Source organism: Perna viridis, chromosome 5, assembly GCF_037379345.1.
Source record: "Perna viridis isolate PV_CMFRI_1.1 ecotype Kerala chromosome 5, ASM3737934v1, whole genome shotgun sequence".
NCBI classification, from domain to species: Eukaryota; Metazoa; Mollusca; class Bivalvia; order Mytilida; family Mytilidae; genus Perna; species Perna viridis.
This window is the reverse complement of record NC_142449.1, coordinates 32116426-32128509: the sequence shown is the minus strand read 5'-3', so window position 1 is coordinate 32128509 and position 12084 is coordinate 32116426. Positions and strand designations below refer to the sequence as shown.

Sequence of the window (12084 nt, the reverse complement as noted above, 5' to 3'; positions counted from 1 at the left end):
TAAAATACAATCTTTTTAAAGTCCCTTTTTAAAAGTGAAAACGAAAAAATAAATGCGGATGTATACTGGTCTTCATTTGTTTTGCCGGCCGTACATAATAATACTTTGTTTTCTGTAACTGTAACATTAGTTGGTTGATATTAACATAACTTTAATAAATACAAAGTTTTGAGCCACAAAATGAAGGATGTAATCGATTTTTTTAACCCTTGTTGATTGGTTAGTTTCGGCCCAAAAGGAATAAGAAATTTTTTTTTAAAATTAACTGCATAACTCAGGTATAAGCATGTAAATGATGTAGTTTCGTAGTTTCCATTAAAAGAAAATTCAGACTGGAACTGATTTTTTAAAACGTATATGATAAGGGGTAACTAGAGCCTCTTAATAGCCTAAACCGCTTATCCGGAGAATTTGAAATTATGCTGTCATACCATTTAATTATTTAAATAAAAATATCGTTAATTATCGTTTTAAGAAGTCACTATACAAACATCATTCACGCACTTAGCCATATGAAAAAGTATCATTTTATGAGATCTGTACAGGAAATTCCAGAAATTCAAGAACACTATTTTGTTCAAATACCTCAAATTCAGGAAAAAAGTTTTTAGTAGTGTGTTAATGTTATGTCCACATCAACAGTCTTAATTTTTTGTTTGGTTGTTGCGCTTTTTAGATAAAAATTATATAGATTTTACATGGCAATGAGGTTTTGAAAGAGTTATCTGTCTGGATTATGCGTCATTTGGTTGAATTTGGTGGGAGATGAATTCATATTTTTTCTGAAAAGTGCTGATCCGAGTATTGTTATGTAAAAAGTATAGCATATGTAAACTGCAAAGGCATCATTTGTTCAGTAGGGTTTTATTCACTATGAATAATTTGACCATTGGCAGTGTCCGAATTTATATGGACTGATATTTAATAAAAATAAAAGTTGATGTAATCCGATTTAATCAAATTACAACTGAAGACACGTAAGCATTGAGTTTGATGGTAGGATTACAGTCGAATTAGTAAAATTAAAAAAAAAAAAAACTAGAAAAGTAACGATGCAAAAACTACATGTAAAAAAAAATCTTTAATTATTTCTATATCGTGGTAGAGGTTCTTTTCTTTGAATTTAAATCATTATGACAGTCTTCTACTTCGGTTTTTACCATCGATAATCTACTATCTGATGCCCATCTTTCAAGAGATTGTTTTGCTGGTAAAGAATATCTATGCACATAGTCGATTGTATTTTGTAGCGGAACGTACGGAATAGAATTTGAATCCGCTTTCATGACCTTATCTTCACTTCCAGCTGAATTTGAACTTTTAAGTGTAGAATAGCTTTTCAAATAGTCCATATTATAACTCCGGATAGGGTTATACGGGTTTATATATGAATCACGTTTCACGTTTACACTTTGTCCGTCATTGCTAGGCATTTTTATTGGCGTAGAATAGCTATGTAAATATTCCATGTCATCGGTTCGAAGTGGATTGTACGGATTCGAATATGAACCCCTTTTTTTGGTTTTGTTTCCGGTTTTGTCTGAGTATTTCCTACTTTTTACCATGGGTTGCAACAAACCAATTTCTGTTTCATCCGAAAATGTTAGTTTTGATTCATTAACTGTGCCCTCTTGCCTTGTAGAGCTTAGCTTTGGTTCATTTTTGTCAGTTTTGATTTGATGAACCTCGCAAATATTGACTTTCTTTTCATCACTTTTCCCACTGAGTTTATGATTTTCTTAATTGATTCATTGCTGGAAGTGCATTTAGAAGAATTATCATCAACAACTGTTAAATAAGGATGATGTGACGAAATATCCTCGTCAAGACGCTGTTGGCCTTTTCTTGTTGCAACTAATGTTCCTATGTCATTTTCACTTGGATAGTCATAATGTGTCATCTTGTTTTCGTCAATTAACTCATACTGTTCTAAATCTTCTTGAAACTCACCGAATATGTTGTCTTCTTCCAAGTTTGCTTCTATACTGTTTCTGTTGCCTTGTTGGGGTTCGCTTTGAATCTTCATTTTATGCGATTTACACTTTTTATTGATGAAAATGTTGCAACCAATAGACAAACACAGTACGACAATCAGACCAGCTCCTAATGTAACAAAATAAATGTTTTCTCGGAAGAACGAACCTGAAACATAATAGCTCGTCAGTTATTTACGTCATATAAACAATGTTCTATATATATATATATATATATATATATATATATATATATATATATATATATATATATATATATATATATATATATATATATATATAAGAAAACAGTATGGATGTCAATAATATTTGAGCAAATGCATCAGTCAGAACACTTTGAAAATCACTCTAGAAGCTGCAGACAGCATAATGCAGATCTTTTTGTCTGTATCCAATGTGCATTTTTATTTATAATCGCTATATAATCGAGTCTCAGACTCATAAAAAGTTTTTTTTTTCTATTTACTAACATTCTTACCATTGTCAGCGTTATTTTCATCTTGATTTCTTCCATCTGAAAGAAAAAAAAATTCGAGAGGATATAAAAAGAATCGTAATACTAAAAGTAATCGAATAAATGGAATGAATTGAAAAATAAGGAAGATAATATAATAATTTATTATGTAGATAGCAGTTATTTGCCAAATGTTCAATATGAAAAAAAGTACATTCAACAATTCGCACAGTGAACTCACTTCCGGATTTTCTCCCGCAAAAATGTCACAACATGAATAACAAAATTTAAATTTCATGTTAAAAATAGTACAACAAATTGGATAATCAATTGGTTATCGTGAACAACTTCCGCACCAACGTTAAATCTAGGCTTTCGTCGGCATTGGGATCATATTTTTGTGATTCATATTTTTAATATTTCTGATATTAAACATACATAATAAACAAGAGATATATCGTGTTATTCATAAATTATATTCATAAATAGGCACATATGAACGGCGATTTGTTTCTAAATTAGCCATATACTTTGAATTATACATTAAAGACTACCTGAAATATCAGCTTGTTTTTTTAATTCTTCTTTCCTAAATCCCAGAAAATTGGGTTTCCGTTTTTCTTTCCATATATGTTTTAAGTGTTCTGTAATTTCTATGGGCATTAGATACTTTGAAGTGTTCCCGGTTAAGATAAGTAGAGACAATTAGACACATAGATTTATGATGTAATTTATTTAGTTAGCGTCTAAAAAGATGATGTTCCCCATTATTCTATTGTATTTGAATAAACATCTCAACATACATTGGTTTGATTGTTCTTTTTTCAGATAATGTTAATCTGTGTGTAAATAAAGCTTTAAAAAACAGAAAAAAAACCATCTTACTAGCTGTTGTTATCGTACCCTGGGTAGGTTCTGTTGTATCGTTAGTAATGTCCTGAGTAGAATCTACAAATATGGTTTATGTCAATAATTTGTGAACATTATAAATGGGTGAAATATAAATGAAGAAAAATGTGAACAATGTCACAGGATGAATTTCCAATGGCAACTATAGATTTGACACTAAAATACACTTAACAGGAAAAAAAATGATTAGCACATTGTATAGGCCAAAATTTACGTAGATGACATCAGACGTGCCATATCACTTTACAGAGGTATAGCTACCATAGTACAGTAGCTTCAGTTTTATAGGGGTATCGAATTTTGTGCTACCAAATCTATGAAACATAGTTGGGGTCTGACAAGTCTGACCACTGTGCTTGTAAAATATCAGCATTTTATAAAAAATATCATCGAAGCAAATCCTATTTTGTAAAATTGCATTTTTTCAATGTTTCCAAAAATGTATCTTTAAAAACAGGAAGTTAAATTTATATAGCATGCCTAACAACCTGAGCATTCACTGTTAGATTCATTGATTAATTAAGTAGCTGTCTTTGTAAGAATCATGCAAAATCTGAAAAATGTGATACATCCCAAAAAAGGCTACATATTTTTATTTTTGTAATTAAGTTGTTTTATGGGTCTATACTATGGTCTGCCTGCTCTTAGGAGATAAATGACATTGAAAATCCAGTAGATTCTATTGTATTTGAACGCCATTTACATAGTTATCTCCCTTAACTTTGAAATCTACAGTGCATTCTATATAATTTGTATCTTCTAAGAGCACGGGTTATATGAAAAACCACATATATATTTGTTTACTATGACATTTCAAACAAATAATCAAGAATAAAAATATGTGGACTTTTTATCCATGAATCACAGTTTGCATGATCCGTAGCTGGAGCGCCACGTAAATATCAATTTAAATCAATAAATAGAAAAGGTTTGAAATGAGTAATGATCAATGAAGGAATTTCTGTAGTCCATTTTATTGCTTTTATTATTAGGTAAGTATATTATAAAACTTAATTTTGATTGTTTATTACATAAAAATAAAACCGATGTTTTACGTACATATTTTGATTGTTGTCATCTCAATCGGAGTAGTTGGGTTTTTACTTGTTGTTTCCGGTGGCACTGAAAAAGTTCAGAAGTATAATTAGGAAAATATTACAAGTTTTGTTTCAGGTTGATAACATATGCACTTTTCTTTTTACTGCAGTTTCTATTATGCCTACTGAAGGATTCCCAATCCAAAAAACAATAGGGATTGCGAAATGCATGAATCACTAATCATGAGATTCTGTCTGGTTTTAAGGCAGGATTACACTTAAATCCTAATATGAGCTTATTTCATTAGCTTTGCAGAGAACATTGCAGAAAATTATGAAGCTACAAAGCATACACTCGTTTTGCAAATATTTTTTGCAACTTACTTTATGCCTGAAATTGGTTTGATACATGTATCTCATATATTTGCTTTTCAATACATGTTTGGGAAACGAAATGTCGCAGAGAAGGGCAATCACACTTTTTTGTTATTTAAATTCATAACATGATATTTGGCGTCTTGTAAACTTTTCATGGTAATTTTGTCATTAAACCCGAATCACAAACTGTATATTAATACCGTTTAATTTACATTACCCAGATGAGTGATCTTCTCGATCACATCTGACCCTGTCTGCCAGTCACAAATATATGTACCATAGTCGACATCTTTTATATCAATAATAAGTAGGTAAAATTGTTCGATCTCCTGATCTCCGTTGAAATGACGTATCCCGGAGCTCAATAATTTGCCATCTTCTCGTCTCCACCGTAGGGTAACACCTTCAGCATTTTGTTTTTGTCCGCAACTTAGAGTAACGTTGTCGCCTAAAGCTGCATACATTTTTATTCGACTTGCTCTGACAATTCCTATTGAATAATAATCTTTACGAACTTCAAATACTACTAAGGACAAACCACTCCGAATACTTAAAAACGGTAAATATAAACCGAAACGAAAAGGACAAAGACCAGACAGGGAAAACAGACACACACAACAAAGAACACAATGTAACTAAAATCATGCATAAAAAGTAACAAAAGCAAATGAGCAGCTCCCACTAAAAACTGGGCACATGGACCAGGTGCACCGGTAGGGTAAGCGTCCTCTGATCTATTCTACAAATACCCGCCGAGTTGCTCACAAAAAGTCAAGTCCTTGGTAGACGAAGGAGGAAGGGGAAACTGTGACACGTTGAACAAATCAGTTTTCATGGCGCAGGTAGATACACTGTAACAATGCAGGAGTTAATGATGACGACTATAAAACTTCTGAAATGATGACTTCAATCTTGTACAACAGAAGCCTATTTGTTAAAATTCTAGAACAAGACAAGAGTCTGTGTAGTTTCGGCATAACGTTTGAGTTGTGATATGAACACTCCATACGCAGGAGCAAAAGGGGTGTTGCCACATATGAAAGGAAAGTTGACAATTCTAAATGAAAAGTCATCACGTTTGTCGTAAAGTTTGCTCAATAGTTTTCCTTTACCATTGATTTCTAAGTGTCTGTTGTATCCTTTATCTCAAGTACTTTGGGATAGATGTAATGTATAAAATCCCCAAAATTAGGATTATTTAAAGATAATACGTGCGAGGAACGTTGCATCTTTCCCAACACGGAGCACCATTATGTTTTGCGGTCAGGTTTTCCGTATTATAGCCTGACAACCCCAGCATGTAACACGCCAAGGATACCCCATTCCACCACCTGTGGCATACATCCCAGTTGCTCTGTGGGTAGAGCGCCTAGCCCCCGGCTAGGTTTCTGAGCAGTATTTAGTCGCCTTTTACGACAAGCTTAGCGCTGCTGCAGGCCTATACTTTTGACACCCGGACCTGCACAGAGCTCTAAAAAACGATGTTCTAATTTAATAAAAATGTAAATAAACAATCGGTAAGATATCACGATATGATATTAAAATAATGTCATTGTATGAAGTTTTCAAAAGTTGATTTGTAAACGATACCAATGTTGAACAACAATTGACTCACCATTGACATTTAGACGAAGATATGCACATATCATTAGCATAAACAGTTGACCGCTTAGATTCATTTCGTTTCGAGTCTGTCCAGTAATTTGTCATGGCCAAACTCATCTGAATCTAAAACAAATGAATGAATTTTAAATAAGAAAGTAGAAAGGCCGAACAGACACAGCTACAGGTAAGTGATAAAGAATTTTTGAAAGGCACTTGCAATATCTTCAAATAAGGTCTTTTATACCAAGATATGTGTGCTTTAGCTCTGTTCTATCAATCTACATCATATATTTCCTTAAAAAAATGAACTTTGCATTAGAAAGATTTACTTTTCTTAATTATCGTGATGTGAAATTTTAATTTCTCACAGAAACCGTAAGAGAACGATGCAATCACAACTGAAAAGGCTACAATAAACTTAAAATCAGAACTGCGACAAAAACGTTATTATAATCCAAACAGGTGGCGGGTCCAGAGATTTACACAGCTACATTTACGTCACAAAAACCGTGTGTACACATCGGCTAAGCAGCAATTAAGTAACAAGTCGGGAAAACGAGAGAAAAGGAGACTCAAGTAAGATGTCATCTATGAATATGCAATAAAACGTTGTGCACGTACTATCCGTTTTTTTTGCGGAAATAGTATGTATTCACTTCACTATATATATGTATGTAATGTAAACATCAACGTGCATGTCGTATTGCAGTAATCACTTTCTCCATACCTTGGGCCCTAGGCGGCTTCGTTTTCACGATCCGCATCAGATTGATTTAGGAAAACTTTTGTAGGCGACGACGGACGTAAACAGGATCATAGGCAGGAGCTTGTAGAGGGGGTTATGTGGACTGGGACCTCGAAGTGCTACCGACTTTAATAGTCAATAACCAAAAAAAAAAAAAGAAAAAAAAAAAAAAAAAAAATTTTATAGGTGCATTTTGCTTCTTGTGATGTGAAGCCTAATCTTCATAATGGTTTCTAAATATACCCCTATCTTGTGAAAACACTGGGATTTCCAATGCTCTTTATAGACCCTTCACTTCCGGTGACCTGTGCTGCACTGCAAGTCTGCTAACTCTACATGCCATTCTAAGGATTGTGAGCTGACATATGTAGAATCATGCTGATATATAGTCCTCTGCAGGTTAAAGTTAAGGTAAAGTACAGAGAAGCCATTGAATATTGTGAAATTAGCATAGAAGCCTATGGGAAGTGGAATTAGTGGTTTCTAGCCTTAATATATGTATGTAATGTAAACGTCAACTTCGATTTAAACACTGCTTATTTGTTTAAAAGGGAGGGGAATCTTAACAAACTTATGAACCCCTCTGGCTACGGGTGTTGTAAAGATATGCATTTCGCTTAAATTAATAATTTTGGTCCTATTGACAATGTGTGTTGCAACATCTACTGCTGTGAAGTTGTTCAGCTTTGGCCTCATCAATATCCACAAAAAGAACTATACTTAAATGTTTATGACCTATACAGTTATACAGTCAATTGTAACGAGTCCGTGTGTCTGAATCGGAGACTGAGTAATATTACATTATGTTCAATGCTAACCGATCATTTTATCTTTTAATGTAAACTACCCGTTCTCAGACGTGTATTATATTTAAGTTTCTAAAAAAAAAAACAATTTTACATACACATGTCAAAGATTTGTCTTAACCTGTGTTACCTGTAACTTAAATATTAGTACATAATTTTAAGTATATATAGATGTTTATGACCTATATAGTCAATTGTACATTTGTCAAATAAGCTAAGGCTCAAACATTTAAAAAATAAAGTGTAAACCCATTATTTTCATGGCCAACAATAGATCATGCTTATAATAAGAATTATAATCCAAACAGGTGGCGGGTACAGAGATTTACACGAAAGAATATACTTTCCATGGACCGAACATACGCATTAAATTCACTTTTACAAGGCAAAACAACAAATTGTTTAATTTCTATATTTCAAACTTCATGTATTTCTAATTTGAGTCTTTATTGTTACAATATATATCACAAAAATTGAGATAAGGAAGATAACTATAATTTACAATACTGACTCTTCTGAGATTGTTTTGTTGAGTAAGAACGTTAGGTACGTATGTTAATTATCAGATTATCTCTTGTATGTGTTTGTATACTATAAATCGAACATTTTAAGTGAAAATGAAAAAAAAAAAAGATTAATTTGATAATCTAATACTCACAATTTCGACTTCAATACAAAAATATTTCCGCGTATTTTGTCAATGAATTACATCCTTTATATTGCCTTGAACAATGTATAGGCGGAAGTCATAGGTTTTATATTTTATAAATTTGAATTTAAAAAGTGAGAATTTAAATATAAATGTGCAAATTTAATAACAATGACGTCTACTTGATTGTAGCTCAATACCCTTTGACATATATTTCATATATTTCATGTCATCTTAATGAGACACAATGTTCTGAACCCAAAGGAAACTAATTCTAAAACTCCAAGCTTACAACCGCTACAAATTCTTGATTTCAAAATAAAAAAGCTTAAAATAAAGGCTAAGGACCAGATTTGGTTAATATATATATTAATATACTACAAAGATCAATCGAAAGCTGAATGCAAGAATAAAATCTCTGGAAGAAATTCAACTATGTCCATTTATGTCACGCTACAAAAAAATTATATTATCATCAATTGTCAAAAATAATAAACATGTACTTAAGTCATCATATATTGGTATACAAGTGGATACAAAAGATGCATTATCAATGTGATGTATCATTAAATAGAATTTTTGATAGTAGATTATATTTAAAATAGAGAGAACATTTTCTTTCATAATTCAATTCCAAATCTAAGTGTTAGGAAACACTTGATTCAACAACATATTTTACTGTTTCTTTAATTCTACGAAAACAATTGTAATTGCAATAATAGTTCCTTGTATCATAGTTTAGTAAAATATATCAAAAACAAAACCCTACTGCACTAGAATATATACGGTTTATCTAATTTAACGAAAAAAAAAGATGTCAAAAAATGTCTGGTTTAGACAGGTTTTCCTCTGGTCAGGTTTCGCTAAAAGCAGGTTTTTCTGTATTTTTCAAGATATGATTTTACTGATTTAACAATAAATATGTAAAGAGAGTTAAAAGCACCCGAGAAACTCTTCTTTACGAAAAATGTCGTAATTCAAATTCATAATCACTTTTGTAGTCGTTATGAAATGGGTAAGATAAATAAAGCAAATTACAGTATCAGTTCTCTTGATGTTTTTTTTCAATCGCATGAAATCGGCAGATGTCTACTTCAGAGATAGAGAAAGTTTATTCGATAAGCTAGCAGGGTCAATGACATAATGATAATCTATATTGCTAAACTTTAAGATCTTTAGGAGAGTACTTTTATTTATACAACAGACTAACATTATATAAATGTTTACTTTATCATGATTATTATAAGAAATGATACAACAGCAATGTTGTAAAGAGCCAAAAAGATATTATATAATGGAAACAGTCAATAAAATATTACTTGTGATAGTTTTCATTTCCTCTTTCGTCTATCCTGGACTTGACTTTTTTTGAGCAACTGGGCGGATATTTCTAGAACAGCAGAGGACGCTTACTCTACCGGTGCATCTGGCCGATATTCCCAGTTTGCAGTGGAGTCTGAGTTGCTCATTTATTTATGTTATTTTGTATGTATTATTTTCGTTATTTTATGTTCTTTGTTTTGTTTGTCTTTTTCCATGAAACATCTACGCCGCTGGGTACAATTCTTTTAAAATTTCCGATAGAATCTTGGTTTCATTGATTGCTCTTTCAAACAACCATTACCACTATTAACTTAAAAAAGGTTACATAAAAGGACATCTACAAACCTTTATTAAGCAAAATTAGGAAATTAGAAAAACATCTTGAAAAATTAACAAGTTATTTTTATCAATGAAAAAACTGCCACTGAAATATGAAAATAGGAAAGTCTGAAAATAATTTTAGTTAGCATTGTATGCTTTAATAGTTTCCCACAAAATACACCGTTCAATCCTGAATATGCAGCATTGAGCGATGGGAAATAACAGGACATGACACCGACCTCATTACACTCAAAATTTACTCATACGATATTTTGACAAGTTATACGGCTGTACATGCCAAGTATTAATTAGAAATCTTATCTTTTACAATTGGAGAACAATGAAGTGAAAAATCCACTATTTGGGAGTTCGTAAAATATCGCAGGCATACAGAAAAAGTATTATTGCACTTTTAAGATATAAGTAATATAGATTGTGTATGAAATGGCACTATGAAGGAGTTATTGTTCTTGCTTGGTTTGAATTTGTTGATTGAAGTTGAAAATGAATTTATGTTTTTTTTTAAATGCAAATAAAAATACAGAAAGGACTATTGTTACGAAAAGTAATAACAAACGTATACTAAAAAACAAAACAAAACACAAAAAAAAAAAACAAAAAACAAAACACAAAAAAAAAACAAAAACAAAAAACAAAAAACAAACAAACATCATTCATTTGGTGTTTTTTACACCTTGAATCACTTCTACTATTGGCAGGATCTAAATGTATGTTGATTGGTACTAAAACAAAGTTCGTCCTGTTTAAACATTAGAAATATATCTAGTAGGTTGAAAACTGATTTTAAGGTTATTGAGACTATGTTACTGTATGTTACTCTATGTATTTTTAATCGACAACACATTTGTCCATTGTGGTGGACGTGTTTTTCAACAAACGGTCGGCATTCCAATGGGAACAAATTGTGCTCCTTTACTTCCTGACCTATTCTTTCACTCTTTTGAGGCTGACTTTAAAGCTGTTCTGATCAGAAAGAAAGAATATCGTTTGGCTAGATCCTTCAATCTCAGTTTCCGCTATATAAATGACGTACTATCTTTAAACAATCCTAATTTCGGGGATTTGATACATCGCATATACCCAAAAGAACTTGAGATAAAGGATACTACAGACACTGTGAAGTCAGCCTCATATCTTGACCTACACTTAGAAATCGATGGTAAAGGAAAACTATTGACCAAACATTTCATCTGTGGCAACATCCCTTCAGCAACTGCGTATGGAGTGTTTACATCACAACTCATACGTTATGCCAGAGCTTGCCGAAATTACGCAGACGTTTTGTATCGCACTAGAACTCTAACAAATAGTCTTCTGGAACAGGGTTATGTTGCTACAAGATTGAAGTCATCACTACAGTTGTTTTATGGTCGTCATCTTGAACTCGTGGATCGTTATGGTGTATCAATTTGCACCATGAAAACTGGTTTATTCAACAGGTCATATTTTTCTTTTCCTCGTTTGTCTATCCCGGACTTCACTTTTTATGAGCAACTCGGCGGCTGTTTCTAGAAAAGCAGAGGACGCTTACCCTACCGGTGCACCTGGTCCATGCTCCCAGTTTTTAGTGGAGTCGGAGTTGCTCATATGCTTTGGTTACTTTGTATGTATGATTTTAGTTACTTTATGTTCTTTGTTGTGTATGTCTGTTTTCCAAGTCTGGTCTTTGTCCCTGGATTACATTCTTTTGATTACCGCTATAACCTTGGTTTCCTTGATTACTCTTGATATCTTATAAACTGAACTCTTTCAAAAGCAAGAAGATGCACTAAATAGTTCGAGAAAACTTGTTTTAAATATTTATTTATCAGGTGTATTTGATTGCACTTCCGGTTTTGAAGG

At 32.3% G+C, this 12084-nt stretch overlaps 1 pseudogene across 1 annotated transcript; it reads right to left on the bottom strand.

Moving 5' to 3' along the window:
• Positions 1-1062: 1062 nt before the first annotated feature.
• LOC148617098 (uncharacterized) lies at positions 1063-8662 on the bottom strand (annotated as a pseudogene). The gene is made up of 7 exons (XR_015922398.1): positions 8587-8662; positions 6388-6500; positions 4990-5262; positions 4417-4479; positions 3334-3396; positions 2473-2508; positions 1063-2142 (listed from the first exon to the last, which is right to left on the bottom strand). The product of XR_015922398.1 is annotated as an uncharacterized LOC148617098 (transcript).
• Between the last annotated feature and the right edge of the window lie 3422 nt (positions 8663-12084).